This window comes from Mustela nivalis, assembly GCF_964662115.1.
Source record: "Mustela nivalis genome assembly, chromosome: 15".
Taxonomy (NCBI): Eukaryota; Metazoa; Chordata; class Mammalia; order Carnivora; family Mustelidae; genus Mustela; species Mustela nivalis.
The window spans coordinates 79,851,185-79,865,148 of record NC_139034.1 but is presented as its reverse complement, the minus strand read 5'-3'; the positions used below and the strand labels follow the sequence as shown (position 1 = coordinate 79,865,148).

General features: G+C 38.4%; 1 protein-coding gene across 2 annotated transcripts in view; it reads left to right on the top strand.

Annotated features, from left to right (window-relative positions):
* FGF14 (fibroblast growth factor 14) overlaps positions 1 to 13,964 on the top strand; it is a 596,869-nt gene that overhangs the window by 573,031 nt on the left and 9,874 nt on the right. The gene's annotated exons all lie outside the window — the stretch shown is intronic.

Sequence of the window (13,964 nt, the reverse complement as noted above, 5' to 3'; positions counted from 1 at the left end):
GAACCTTCCCTTGAAATATATATGTTTGTATATGTCCTGTTTCTTGAAAGAATTCTTTTAACTTACCATTTGTTTTCATCGTCGCAGGAAATTATATAGTCATCCTGGATTTTGTGTTATTCTGTATGTATTATATAGTTAAATAGACTCAGACACTGTATGAGACACTGTAGGCCAGCAAGGACTTTGAAATCTTCCACACTGGCAGTTGTGGGTTGGGCTACATGATATTGTACTCAAGCCAGGATAAGCATAGAAATCTCTATGTATTTTTTGTCCTCTGTCCATAGACATCAACCTCAGTACTTACCTTTTTAATCACTTCACAATAGTTCATAAATTTTAAAAAATCTGATAAGAAGCTCTTAGTTGGGCCATATTTTCAAATGTCCGTGTGAAGTAAAGGTACATACAACTCTACTTTGAAAAGTCATAAAGATTATCAGATGCAACATCACGGCAACTCTTTATCCTATATATTTACATGGACAAAACAAAAATGTGTCCTGTGACCCTATCAATATGAGAACTGATTAGCTACTGTTCATGGAGGCAGTAAGGTAAGGTTTCTTTTTTTTCTTTTTTTTTTTTTTATGCCTTAAAAAAACTCCCTTTGATTGTGGCCAAAAAAACCACATAACATAAAATGTACCACTGCATCATTTCTCAGTATGGTTACATATTGCATTTGTGGAAATGTCTAGCAGAGCCAAAGAAATGCCTTAAATTTTCCTCTTTCAGCAACAGGCTCGCTGTTTCTATTTGCAGAACTCCGTGATTGATAAACAGATCTAAATCAGTTTGGTTTTTTTTTTTTTCCATCTCCCTTAAAGTTATATGAATTCTACTAGACATTATTACAATTCTCTTCTTCCTTAGTCTTTTCATAAAAATAGTAGTTGGCATTTATTGAGTATACACTTGGCACCAAAACCATGCTGATTTTGTGTCCAATTTAATAATTCTGTAGAGGTAAGTATTTTGGAGGTTCAGTGAATTTTCCAAGACTATTATTAATTAAGAGGCCAGGATAGGAAAAACTAACATCTAGTTTCCACATCCTCGACCTCAACCTTTGTGTTATACTTGGGGAGGGGGTATGCACAGCTATCATTGGTGTTTGATCCTTACTGTTCTCTCCTGATGACTTCAGTGCACATACATTAAAATTTATTGATCTGATTCCGACTACTTCCTTAACTCTCAATTGATTGAATTGTCTTTCTCTGCATGTTTATATTGTCCTTAAAAGCGCTGTGACTCAGGGAGCACACTGTCCCTGGGGAGCGGGCACATGGGGGCTTTGTAACAAGGCGCAGAAATACTTGTTAATTTGTTTTCAATTTTCCTCCTCAGAGGGCCTACCATTTACTTGGCCTTTTTAGTTGCAACAGCAAATTGGACTGATTGAGTGAATGGAAGAACTAATCTATGAAACCAGACCTAAAAGCTTACCCAGTTCAATCTGGACAGATAAATGTGGCGAGTATAGGATCAAGTGTATAGATTAATGAAGGCAGAAGGGATACGCTGATGGAATTTCAGAGGTTGTTTTACTGTAACACCACATAAAAATGAAAATCCGTTTTAAAGGGGTTGGGTGAGTTCATGAATGGTGATAAGTAAAAGCTCTTATGGAAGCAAATATCTCAGAGCCTACTTCTAACTGCTTGCCCTGATATCGGTATGAAAAACTGTGTTTCATAGTATTCTGAAAAAGTCACAAATTCAACTTCTTTTGGTATTTTTAGAATCATTCTTACATATTTAACTAATCACTGGGGATGGAATAGTTTTCTACCAGAGTAAACCCAAGAGATAAACCTTTTGCAAATGTTTCTACCCTCAACCCGGAAGTCTATGATCGCCATCTTCCTCCTATGTTTTAGTGGTGATCTGGAAACCATGTTGTATGTTGACTGGGACTTTTTTTAAAAAAACTGTAAGACATTCAAGGAACCGTCCTTTGCAAATTCTAGCCCTTTCTCTTCCAATCCCATTTGCTCTGTAACTAATAATAGTTCCTCTATGTGATTTGTCTTTGTTAGAAAAATGCATTAAGTTTTACAGAGTAATCTGAAATGGAAAATACACACACACACACACACACACACACACACACACACACACACACAGGCTAGTTGAGGGAAAATAGTAAAAACACAACATGGTGGAAAATTACCCTATAGATATTAGAAATAATAGTCTATAAAGGGACAGAAAGTACCATGTATAACTTATGTTATACACGTAAACTTAATTTTGCCCAAGAATACAAAACTGGAATGTCTGACCTTTCAGAAACAGCAAGGAACACACACAAAATGTCAGCCAGTTCCACAGGCAAGAAACCAGCACACTGAGCTTGACATTCCTTCTCCCTTCGTTGCCGTGTACAATCAGAGAGTACTGGCTGTTTGACCTCCTAAAAACTTAAATCTGCCCTTTTCTCTCCATCTCCACTGGCGATGGCCTTTCCTGACACTGCAGTAGACAAACCAGCGTTCTTGTATCCAAAGTGACTCTGTTGTTTTCCATTTTTCACACTTCAGCCATGGTGTTTCCAAATGCCTGACTGACTGCGGAATGCTCTTGCCTAAAAACTTTTAGTCTCTTCCCATTGTCTGGAGAGAAAACGACCAAAACCTGATCATGACCATGTGGTTTGGCTCAGGCCTAGCTCCCAGACCTTAACTTCCCCTTCTGTTTCTTTCACACTCTGCATTCTAACTTCACTGTTTTCAGTTTATCCTGCAAATGATCTGTTTCTGCTCCTGCCCCAGGGCTTTGCACAGGATACTGCCCTTTCTGGGAACATTCTTCACCTTGCTCTAAACCTAGTTAGGTTATAATGATGTTTCAGAGTTCAACTCAGAGTGTAGTATTTTCCCTTACCAACTCAGGCAAGGTCAGATTTCTTTGTTTCATGTTCTCAGAGAAATCATTCTTTTTTTTCGTGAGAACTTGTCTTATTTTGTATCAAGAGCAGTGACTGGTAGATACTAGAAACTAAATTTTCATTGGATAAATGAATGCATGGCTTTTAGATATAATGGAACATAGAATAATGGAAACTTGTTTCCGTGTGTCCACAATACTCAGATTTTCAAACATATTAGCTCATAGCTGAAATAGGAAATCTAGTCTTTAGAATGGTAGTTGTCTGGTTTTGCTTTGTTTCTTAGTAGATGCAATTCTTCCCATTTCATAGTGTCATACACTCAACAACCTGGAGAGTAGGAGAGTATCATTCACTAATGCCTACAACATTTCATGCTATTACACGAAACGACAGTGCTAAATTCATTTTTTAAAGATTTATTTATTTATTTATTTGGCAGGCAGGGATCCCAAGTAGGCAGAGAGGCAGAGAGAGAGAGAGGTGGAAGCAGGCTCCCTGCTGAGCAGAGAGCCCGATGTGGGGCTCGATCCCAGAACCCTGGGATCATGACCTGAGCTAAAGGCAGAGGCTTTAACCCACTGAGCCACCTAGGCTCCCCTACAGTGCTAATTTAGAGAGAATTAAATCCACAGCAGGCCAGCTTTGGTGGCCTCGACTTCCTCTAGGTAGAGTAAGCTAGTCCTGGGGTGGCATTTTCCTCTCCTCAGGTGCTCAGCTTCCCCGGAATGTACCGTCTCTCTTCTTGCTTTTCTGGTCTCTATCCTCTGTGTTTGTTTGATGTCTGTCCTCATGTGTTACCCTTTGGAATCATTGAACGAGTTGTTACCCAAATCTGGGAAATCATGTCCAATGTGTTACTAGCCAATAAAGCAAAATCAAAAGAAAGTAATCCTCAAGTTTTCTTCTTCGCGCCATGTGGGCCTCCTCTGTGCTCCACACAGTCAGTGTTGGTGAGTCTCGTCAGCTCCCAACTTCTGTCTTAGTCCAGTAGGATGATTTATTGGATACTCTGGGGGAAAAAGATGAAGCCCCTTCAGTTTGATCCATATTTTAACATCATTTTTATAGCAAATAAATATTTGCTAAGTAGTAGCATTATGCACATAAAATATCACGTGGGTAGAAATAAAAATATCTCATCCATTGCTTAGTGGGGCTTGTGCCCTCTGAGTCTCAAAATCATCACCTGTGACACGAGCTTTGACATGCTTTTTTCCTTCTTAAAGCATTTTTAACAACATTATTGAGTCAAACAAAATACATGTGAATGGTCTTTGGAAATCATAAATCTCAATATATGTTAATGTTATTCCGTAAATATGGTATTTTAGGATATCGTAGAACCTACTGATAGTTGCTTTATTTTTCTTTGGAAACTTGCATTTTAAAGGTTGGATAAACTGGTACTCTTGATGGTTTGGTTTGATTTGCTTTGCTTTTTATTTATACAAGTAAATGGTTCTTACTAGGTATGTTTTATTAGGAAACCTCCACAGCACATGCACTTAATACCAAGAAAAATTCAATGGAAAGGTCTAAGTGAAGATTTTAAGTGGGGTTTAAAGAAAGGAAAGTAGAAAAAGCTTGCAGATGTGTGTAGAAATTAGCCTACAGAGAGAAGTTTGTCAAGTCACAGAAGTAGTATTAAAATACAGTTCAGGGAGTTAAGTACAAGAAAAACTGGTGAAAACAAGGACGTATTTACCCATAGAATTAGGCAGAGTAAGAGTCACAGCTAAATATTTGACATTTTTTACTCAGTTACTCAAGATAATGGGCTGAGAAGTGCAAAGATTTGAAAGGACAAGATGATAAAGGAAGAGTGAGGAAGCAGATGGGATTTGGTAGAACATGGCAAGATACTGAATACCTCCATTCTAACTAGGCTAACCTCATTAATTTTTTTTTTTTTTGCACAGCAAATTCTGCTTGTTTTGACTAACAAAAATTCTAGTGCAATGACTGAAAATGTTTGCTACCATCAGTATAAAGTCTTTTTCTAGTTGGATGTGAAAGAGCTGAGTATCTTTCCCCAGCCTTTGTCCCATTTGGGAATGTCTTTGTTGCACCCCTCCCCCACCCACACCATCACCACAGCCAACGGTGCCCAGACTCTGGGAACACAGATTTTGCTATTTTTTTTTCCCCCAGTTATCTTGGAAGCCCTTAATTGTGCAATCTTCTTCCTTAAGTGCTATCTCCCTATATTTCTTTATTCTCTTTCAGGGATAGGTGATACCTGAAAGCACCAGACCAGGTACAAGTCCCATTCCAAACCCAACTCTCTGGAGACATAAGGGAAAAGTGATGAAATAAGTTAAGAATAAAATAAATGCTACAGCTGATAATGTTTAAATAATTTATCCAAATGCACTCAATCATCTTTTCCAGTCCTTTCTTTCTTTTTTTTTTTTTTTAAGATTTTATTTATTTATTTGACAGAGATCACAGGTAGACAGAGAGGCAGGCAGAGAGAGAGAGGGGGAAGCAGGCTCCCTGCTGAGCAGAGATCCCGATTCGAGGCTCGATCCCAGAACCCTGGGATCATGACCTGAGCCGAAGACAGAGGCTTTAACCCACTGAGCCACCCAGGCGCCCCTCCAGTCCTTTCTTGAGGCTCATTCACTGAAGGAGGAAATTTGTTCTGGAACTGTCTTAACTTGCCTTGTGGTCGCCCTCATTGTTATCAAGTCACATTCCTTTCTTGGGTTCCCTTTTACAACCATATTGGGTTGACCAGTGGCATAACTAGTGGAGACTCAGAGAACCCAAAATGAAGTTCTGCTCTGCATAAACTCTTCCCAAGATGATTCACTTTAATGCCATAATTTGTTAAAAGGAATAAAATAAGATCATGCATGTAAAGCATTTAGCATTGTGAGTGGCTTAAATTAATAAATAGATAAATGTTAATTATTACTCAGATGCAAAAAGTTTTAAAGTTTTCCTTTAACTAGATTTATAGTCCCATCTAAGCCAGTCTTTAATATACCAGTGTTCCCCAGACATGTGTGGTAAAGGACAATAGTTTTCTTTTTATTTTTGATCTTTTACAGAAAATATAAGAAAAATATAATTTATATAATTCTTATATAAAAATATAAGAACATGAAATTACTAGAAAAGTGTTTTTAAAAATACGAAATAAATGCTCAGCATTTTTATTTTTATATTCAATAGATATAAAAAATACTCTTAAATTGTTACAGAAGTTTGTCAATGTTGTTGCTCAATTTCTGTACCGGTTTCCTTGCAGACAAGGAATAAACAATTGGTAGCTGGGCACAGGTCTCTGAACCATTCTTCACATAGTATTATGATGGAGACTATGTAATATATTTTATTATTTACCTTTCAAATGAAGTAACCCTATTTCTAAAATGTTTTAAAGCATTCACTGACATTGTCATGGTGAGTTTATATATAAAGTTGGTTTCATTTGATATTTCTGCTGTAACAAAATTACAAATCACTAACTGCATCTGTAAAAGTCTTAAAATGGAAGATGAGGCAGCACCGATAATCCAACTTTGAGACATCACTAAGCCCTGTTTTGATGAAGCTTCAGAGTATCTGTCAGACCAAGAAACTTGCATATATCCCTGTGTGCATGTGTTATCTGTTGACGTCATTCACTCAGCTCTTCCAGAACATTTTTTAAAAACTAGTAGCAGCACTTTTTCTGGATTTGATTACATACATTCAGTCTGATTCCCTTCCCATAAAGCACTGTCAGTTTCACGTTTCTCTTTAAGGTAAAGCTCAGCAGAGTTAGCATATGACCCCGCATGTGTTGGAGAAGTACACCATTGGGAAGCTGATGTGTGACAAAACAGCAGGACGCATTTGATCCGAGAGCTCAGTTTTACTCACAACACCACCCACTATGACACCCTCATCCCGTTCGAGCCCTGCCCATGGGAATTTATGACAGCCATGGATTGTGTTTTTCTAGGGGGATGGTTGACAACAGATGGCAGCCAACCTGATTTCCATTTTGTTCAATTTTTCTTTAATTGACGAATGGGGGATAAAGTTGTGCACAGGCTGGGTGAAGGGGAAAAGAGATTCATTTTGAATTACTCATGTTTTTACACTCTTTTTAAGAATTTACTTTTTCGTCTCCTTACAATTATATAGAGAGATGTGTCACCTTTGCCAACATGATAGCTTACGTCATTCATTACTATTTTCCATCTATATTTTTTTCCACATGTAGGCATAGATAAAAAGATCAGCAGATAAAATACATATTTTCTTTTAGTTGAAGGAGTAATTCCGTTGAATTAGCAGTTATCTGTATCAGTTATCAGTTGGCTTTCTGTAACCATGTAACACGCCACCACAGGAGATGATGTGTAGTAGAACAGTTAAGCATGTATGGCTGGTGCATGTGGGGTCAGGCGCAGCTTAGCTAAGTTGCTCTGTAGATCTCGTGCAGGACTTGAGTGTGTGTCTGGAAATAGGCTAGTGTAGGTTGAACATAGGTTCCCCTATGTCTGTCTTCAAGCAGGCTAGCCCAGGCATGCTCTCATGGCTGTGTATGAGGTGGAAGAGGCAGGCCAGGTACACAAGAGTTTGTGGAACCTCTACTTTCTCCCCCTTGGCTCATAGTGGGAGGACATGTTAAATTACATACTAAAGGGCGTCGATCCAGGGGAGGGTGAAGAATACGGGCCATTTTTACAACTGATCACGTATCTAAAAAAGTAAATATTTTCAGCTGAACAATGAGTAGGAATAGTTAAATATATTTATCCTGATGAAAAATGTATTTGGGCAAGCTGCTTAACTCTATGATCAGTTACTTCATTTCTAAAATGAAGATAATAATAGCACCAATTCCATAGAATTCTAGTGAGGGTTAAATTCATTGATTATGTAAAGTATGCAGCCCAGTGCCTGGTGCAGAGTATATGTAAGTAAGTATTAGTAAAAGTTATTAACATTATCATTATCATCATCGTTATAATGTTGAAGATTTCACTGTTGTGCGGCACGTATGTGGGGATGATGTATGATTGTATCAATACTCTCTTAAGCGTATTTATTTTGTAAGTTTTTTGCTAATATTTATAACACTGATACCATCTGTTCATGTTACAAGCGTTATTATTTTCAGAATTTATCCATGCCTATATTCTAGAGAAAACAGATTTAACATTATAGAACCAGTTGGCACATATTTTTATTTATAATCTTAAAATGTCTTACTCAAAGATGTCTTGTAAATACTTCATATTTTTATTTGTTTCTATTTTCTTGCTTTAATAAATTTTATACTAATGTTAAGGAAGGGTAGCAAGCGTAATGGTTAATACCAGTTTAATTGATATTTTCTAAAAATTTTGTGAACCTTTATTAATTTATTAATGGTAATAGGAACATATTCCAATGCTTCCCAGGCTCTAATATGCTTAGAGATCACCTGTAGTCTTGTTAAAATGCAAATTCTGATTTAGTAGGTCTGCAGTGAGGCCCCGGATTCTGCATCGCTCACAAATTCTCAGGTGAAGAAGTTGTTATGTAGTCCCTGAATAGCAAGGAGGTACATATATTCTTCTTATGTATATAGTTAAAAGTTCTTATATATGTATATATAATACATATGAAAATATACAAAAGCACAGTTATATTAATTAATTAAATTATTCAATATTTAATCATTATAATAAATAATTATGTTCTTGCCACAATTCTAAACAAGTATGTTATTTAAAAAAATATTTATTCAATATAATATAATAAAGTAAAAATATATTTAATAAATAAATCAATTAATATGTCTAAAAATAAATCTTTTTATTTATTTATAATATCTCTAAATGTCAAATAGCATCTTTCTTGGCCAAAAAAAAAAAAAAAAAAAGAAAAAGAAAAGAAAATGTCTTCATTTACAATTTTTTTCTCCAGAAACTACTTAAGTAACAGCTTTTGGACCTACAAATCGACGTCAGGAGAGATTTCTTTGTTGGTGAGAATATACTGGGAAACCACTGGGGCCTGTAATCAAATGAAAGCTGTCTCTTAAACCCAAATGTAATTATGTTTTAGTCTGAAGTACATGCACAAACAATTGGCTAATATTTTTCTTCCTGTGGGCATTCGTCATAGTCTAATATTATGAATATTTGATTGTGTAGAGTTTCAGATAAATACGTTAGTCAACTCGATTATCTGCTTTTGAGTGTTAATTACAAATTCTGTTTTGTCACTAAGTTCACTACTGTAAATTCTTCTAAAAGGTCAGAACATTCTTCCCTTTTATGTAATCTAAGGAGTGCTCCCCATTTTTTTTAAGATTTTTTTATTTATCTGAGAGAGAGAGCGCGCGCAAGAGGGGGTAGGAGCAGGGGCAGAAGCAAACTCTCCCCTGAGCAGGGAGTTCGACGCAGGACTCCGGGATCATGACCTGAGCCAAAGGCAGGCCCCCAACCAACGAAGCCAGCCGGGCGCCCTTCACCTTTCTTTTTCAAATGCTGGCCGGAGTCAGAGCAGTATCATTAAAGCATATATCATTGATTCCAAAGCTACAGAAGGTGAAGGAGAATGAGATAATTTTCTGTTGACTCCAGGATAAATTCTAGTAGATGAGATCTCTGAAGAGTAGGAAAGCAAGAACAAAACCAAGAATTCAGGTTAGGTGGATCTTTGGAATTCCCGTATGTAGGAATGTCTGTAGTGTTGAAACCTAGAAGGAATAATTAAACCACTAGTTCCCTGTCCATAATAACAGTGAACATTTGAGTGGCACTTTGTGATTCTATGTAGAGCTTATAAATATAACTATCAACATAACTACAGTTTACAACTCAATGTTGTAAATGTATAGTTTACAAATCACTTTGCACCGCTATTATCTTATTTGACATTTGCAAGAAACCTTTATGATTTGTTACTGTTCTTCAAGGAAGAACTTGCAATCTGAGGCTCCCTCCTTATCTCAGCTTGGGGAACTGAACTCCAAAGTTCAGGGTCGGGGTCATTACTGAGATGTTGATGGGAGGGTACTGAGCTTTTGATGACTCTGAAATATAGAGCTTAATAGAATATGAACAGCAATTACTTATTGTGTATTTATTACTTTACAATTACTTATTGTGCTACATGCTAGTACATGTCAAATATTTCTCTACCCTCTCTTTTTAATCCATTGGAGATTTGCCCTGTATTCTAATAAATGCTGTAAATTTATCTGGAATGCCTAATTTTTATGTTTTCCTTTGGAAATAATGGAGGTGTAGATGCCATCGGTAGGCAAACTTGCAGATACTAACCAAAACGTAAATTTTCTTTTGGTCCTAGATAGATGCTGGGACGGAAGGAATTTACAGGCTACTACTTGCGTATCTTTACCAGAAACCCCAGTGCATAACACACCTTTTGGGCTTTTCCAGGGACGAAAGTCATGAAAATTCCCACTTAAATGGTTTACATTTGTATACATGAAAATAAGTGCAATCCAAGTTCAATTTGGGAATACATAGCTCTTCAGTAATTTGAAATGAGATGAATAGCCCCTCCCCATGTGTCTCGGTTGGGACGTCCTCAAAATGTACCTGAGAGCAGAGTTGGCAAAATTTTTTGGCAAATCACCACAGAGCGAACATTACAGACTTTGCAGGCCATACGAGCTCTGTCTCGACAATTCACCCCTGAACTTTAGAGTGTGAGGGTGGGCAGCTGTGTCTGGCCCTTAGTCTGTAGTGTGCTGGACTGAGACCCTCACAGTCACTCCTAGTTCTTGAGTTATGGTTATCCTGAGTTACTGGCTCTTCGCTAGTTCTGGGTTATGGAACAGGGGTCTTCCTTCCCTATGCCTCTTCTTTCATCCTGAACCAGGAAGCCTCAGGAGAGGAATTCTGCAACACAGATGATGCGTTCAGTTCACCACAACCACAAAGAAGGAGATACGAAATATTTGTCTATTTGTTCTGTTTCTCCGTCCTCGAGTGGATGATTGTGTCTGGCAGTGGCACAAATTAATAGCGAGGCTTCTGCTGGGACTCAGCTGTCTGTCGATTTTGTTGTGGTGTCGGGGTCTCTGCATGTAGGCAGGCAAGACGAGGAAAAGACACTTCAAACTCCATTTCTGCTTTGTTTCGGCAGTTTCTGAGAGTTTCTATTTAAGCTGAAATTTAAATAAGCGTTCTCATATTATCACGGCTGGTTTTAGAGAATCTTGCTGGTGCTCTCATCGGATTACTCAAGGATATTGGAGCCATACGGTCGGTTAGGGCTGCGATGCTAAGCCAACTGGGGTTCCTTCTTTCTTCAGCACTTTGGCTCCTCTACATGGGGGGCGGGTCTCACACTGCAGGCTCGTGGGCTCTGTCTCCAACCCGTGATCTATATGCTGTCGAAAAACAAAAACAAGAACTAAGACATAGCTGCCACCACGAAAAGGAAATTTTAGAAACCCGATTTTCTTTTTTCCTTTGGAAAACCAGACTTAACTGAAGATCTGAGGTTTTTCTTTTCTACCCTTCTGTCTCTTCAACACTGAGCCCGACAGTAGGGGGCGCACGTAGCCTCCTGATGGTGTCTTGATCACAGTAGCCCCTTCACTGGAGCCCACCTGCTCAGGAGAGGCATTGAGTTTGTGACCCCTGCTGGGCACATGTCCCCTAGGGACCTCATCAGTGACAGTGCCCACCTGTGGGACTTCTCACACCATCTGTCCCTCTAAAGCATATTGTGGGACTCGGACACGAAACTGTGACTGGGTTGACTGTATGGTTATTACCGAGAGCAGGCATGTTTATGGGTTATGTTTTGTTCATTTGCTCATTGCCACATTTTCCACACAAGTAAATACCTTTCAGAAGTCAGTCCCAAGAAAAAGAAAAGATTTTCTCTCTTCCGAATTTTTAGAACATACAGACTTTCTGTTTCCATCTGGGATACCAGAAGGTTCGTAACTCAGTTTAACAATGCACCATAATTCTGGAGATATTTCTCTCCTTATTTGATAATTATATTAATAGTAGTTACAAAAGTGAACACAAATATACACGTTGCACAATTTATCTTGCAAGAGACTGGGCTTCAACATGTCAGTGTATAAGTGTTACTATTGTCTCAGAAACATTCTCTGTGTTGACAATAGATGTGTATCCCTAAAACACGAACCGGGCTATGTCATTATTCCCTTGCTTACTCAAGAAGAGATGTCTACATATCTACCTCTTGCTCATAAGAAGTCTATGTAATTATCAGGGTGCCCCAGACCCTATCACATTTCTCTAATCTGCCTGCCTGTCCATATATCTGTGAAGTCGCTGGCCCAGCTCCCAGAAGGAGAATGTGGAATAACTTCCTCAGAAACCCCAGAAACAAACATTTCATCCAAAAAGACTTAGTGTCAGATGTCCTTAAGGTATACTCTGAGTACAAAGGACTTATTCCCCATCAAGGATCTTCATTTTCTTTCACGTGCACCTTAGAGAAAAGACTGTGCATATCTCATTTGCCGATGGGAGTGCCATCATCCTGCATCAAGGCATTGGGGACCAGATAGGAGTAAGAGTTGACTTCTCTGTGGAACTGCTTTTCTAGCTGGAGGCCTGGTGTCTCCAGGTAAAAGTCAGTCAATGATGTGGCTCAACGGGTCAGCTTTTCTCCACTCCACTCCCAACTGGATTTGAGATGAGCTTTAACTGGTCTCAAATAATTTACTTGGATGCCTTGGCCTGCCTTGATAAAAGACAAGTGATACAAGGGAGTCTAATTTGTCATGGAAGGTGCACGTTGAAACAATATGTTGTCTTTATTAGTCTTTTGAGGACAAGCCAGCTAGTTTTACAGCATTCCGCTTTATTTCCCTCATCATGACGTGTGAACACGCACCCCCTTTGTCAGTCTTCCTTCTGCAGCCTGGCCTGATTCACTCCTCGAGTCTGTTGTTTATTAGCAGAAGTAATGGGGTGATATTTGGAAAAATAGGATTTAGTGGAAAGCCAGAACATTTATTTAGATGGGATCTCATTCAAACCTGAGCTAGCATCATCTAGAAGAAATGAAGGCCTACATAAATTCCTTTGGGAGAGTCTAAGCCCATTTTTTGGCTACTTTTAATCTCATCGAAATAATCACTGGATCTGTTATCTTCATCATGAAAAGAGTTTGCCATTAACAAAACCTGTTCCTCTTGGAAAACTATTAGCTTTCAGTGAATTAAAGTAATAGGGCACTCTGAATAAATTGTATCCTGCAAGAGACACCATTTGTTAATTCACACCCTCATGGGAAATATTGAAAGAACCTTTCTACACGCAATATTGTCACATTCCTTATTATGGTTAGCATAACTTTAACTCTGACGAGTTTTATTTTTAGTCCCTAAAGGATGTGTTTTTCAGAGTGTGTACAGAAAATAATGTTTTAAAAGAAAAGAAAAGCAAGTTATTTTCTGTAGTCATAAAACTCTATTAAGGTGAATTTTTTTTTCAAGTACAGTGGTAGTTTTTAAAAGATCAGTGACAAGAAAGCTCTGTTTTTGCATTTGTCTTTCATATATATAAAATAGCACAGTGTTGAACTATTTAAAATGACCACAAAAACAATTTAAGTGGCTTCTGTGTCTATAACTAGGAAGACTGAATTTTTAAATTATTATTATTTTTTAAAAGACTATTTATCAGAGAGAGAGAAAGCACAAGCAAGGGGAACTGCAGGCAGAGCAGGCAGAGGGAGAAGCAAAAGCTCCCCGCTGAGCGAGGACTCTGATGCAGGACTGGGTCGCAGGCCCCGGGGATCTTGACCTGAGCAAAAGGGGGAGGCTTAGCCAACTGAACCACCCAGGCGCCCCTTAAATTGTCAGTTAAGGTTTACAAGTGTGTGAAGTCGCTCTTGAATATTTATATCATTAATGATACTCATAAGGTAGTGAGCTTTGTGCTGTCCACCAGTGGGGACTGTAGCACCGAGAGTCATGGCACTTAATTCATGTTACCCTTTCCAGAAAGGCCGGGGGGGCGGGGGGGTGGCGGTCAGGGAAGCTTCTGATGTTTCTCTGTAAGAATTCCAGTGGGGCTCCAAAGCATGGAATGAGGTCATTATT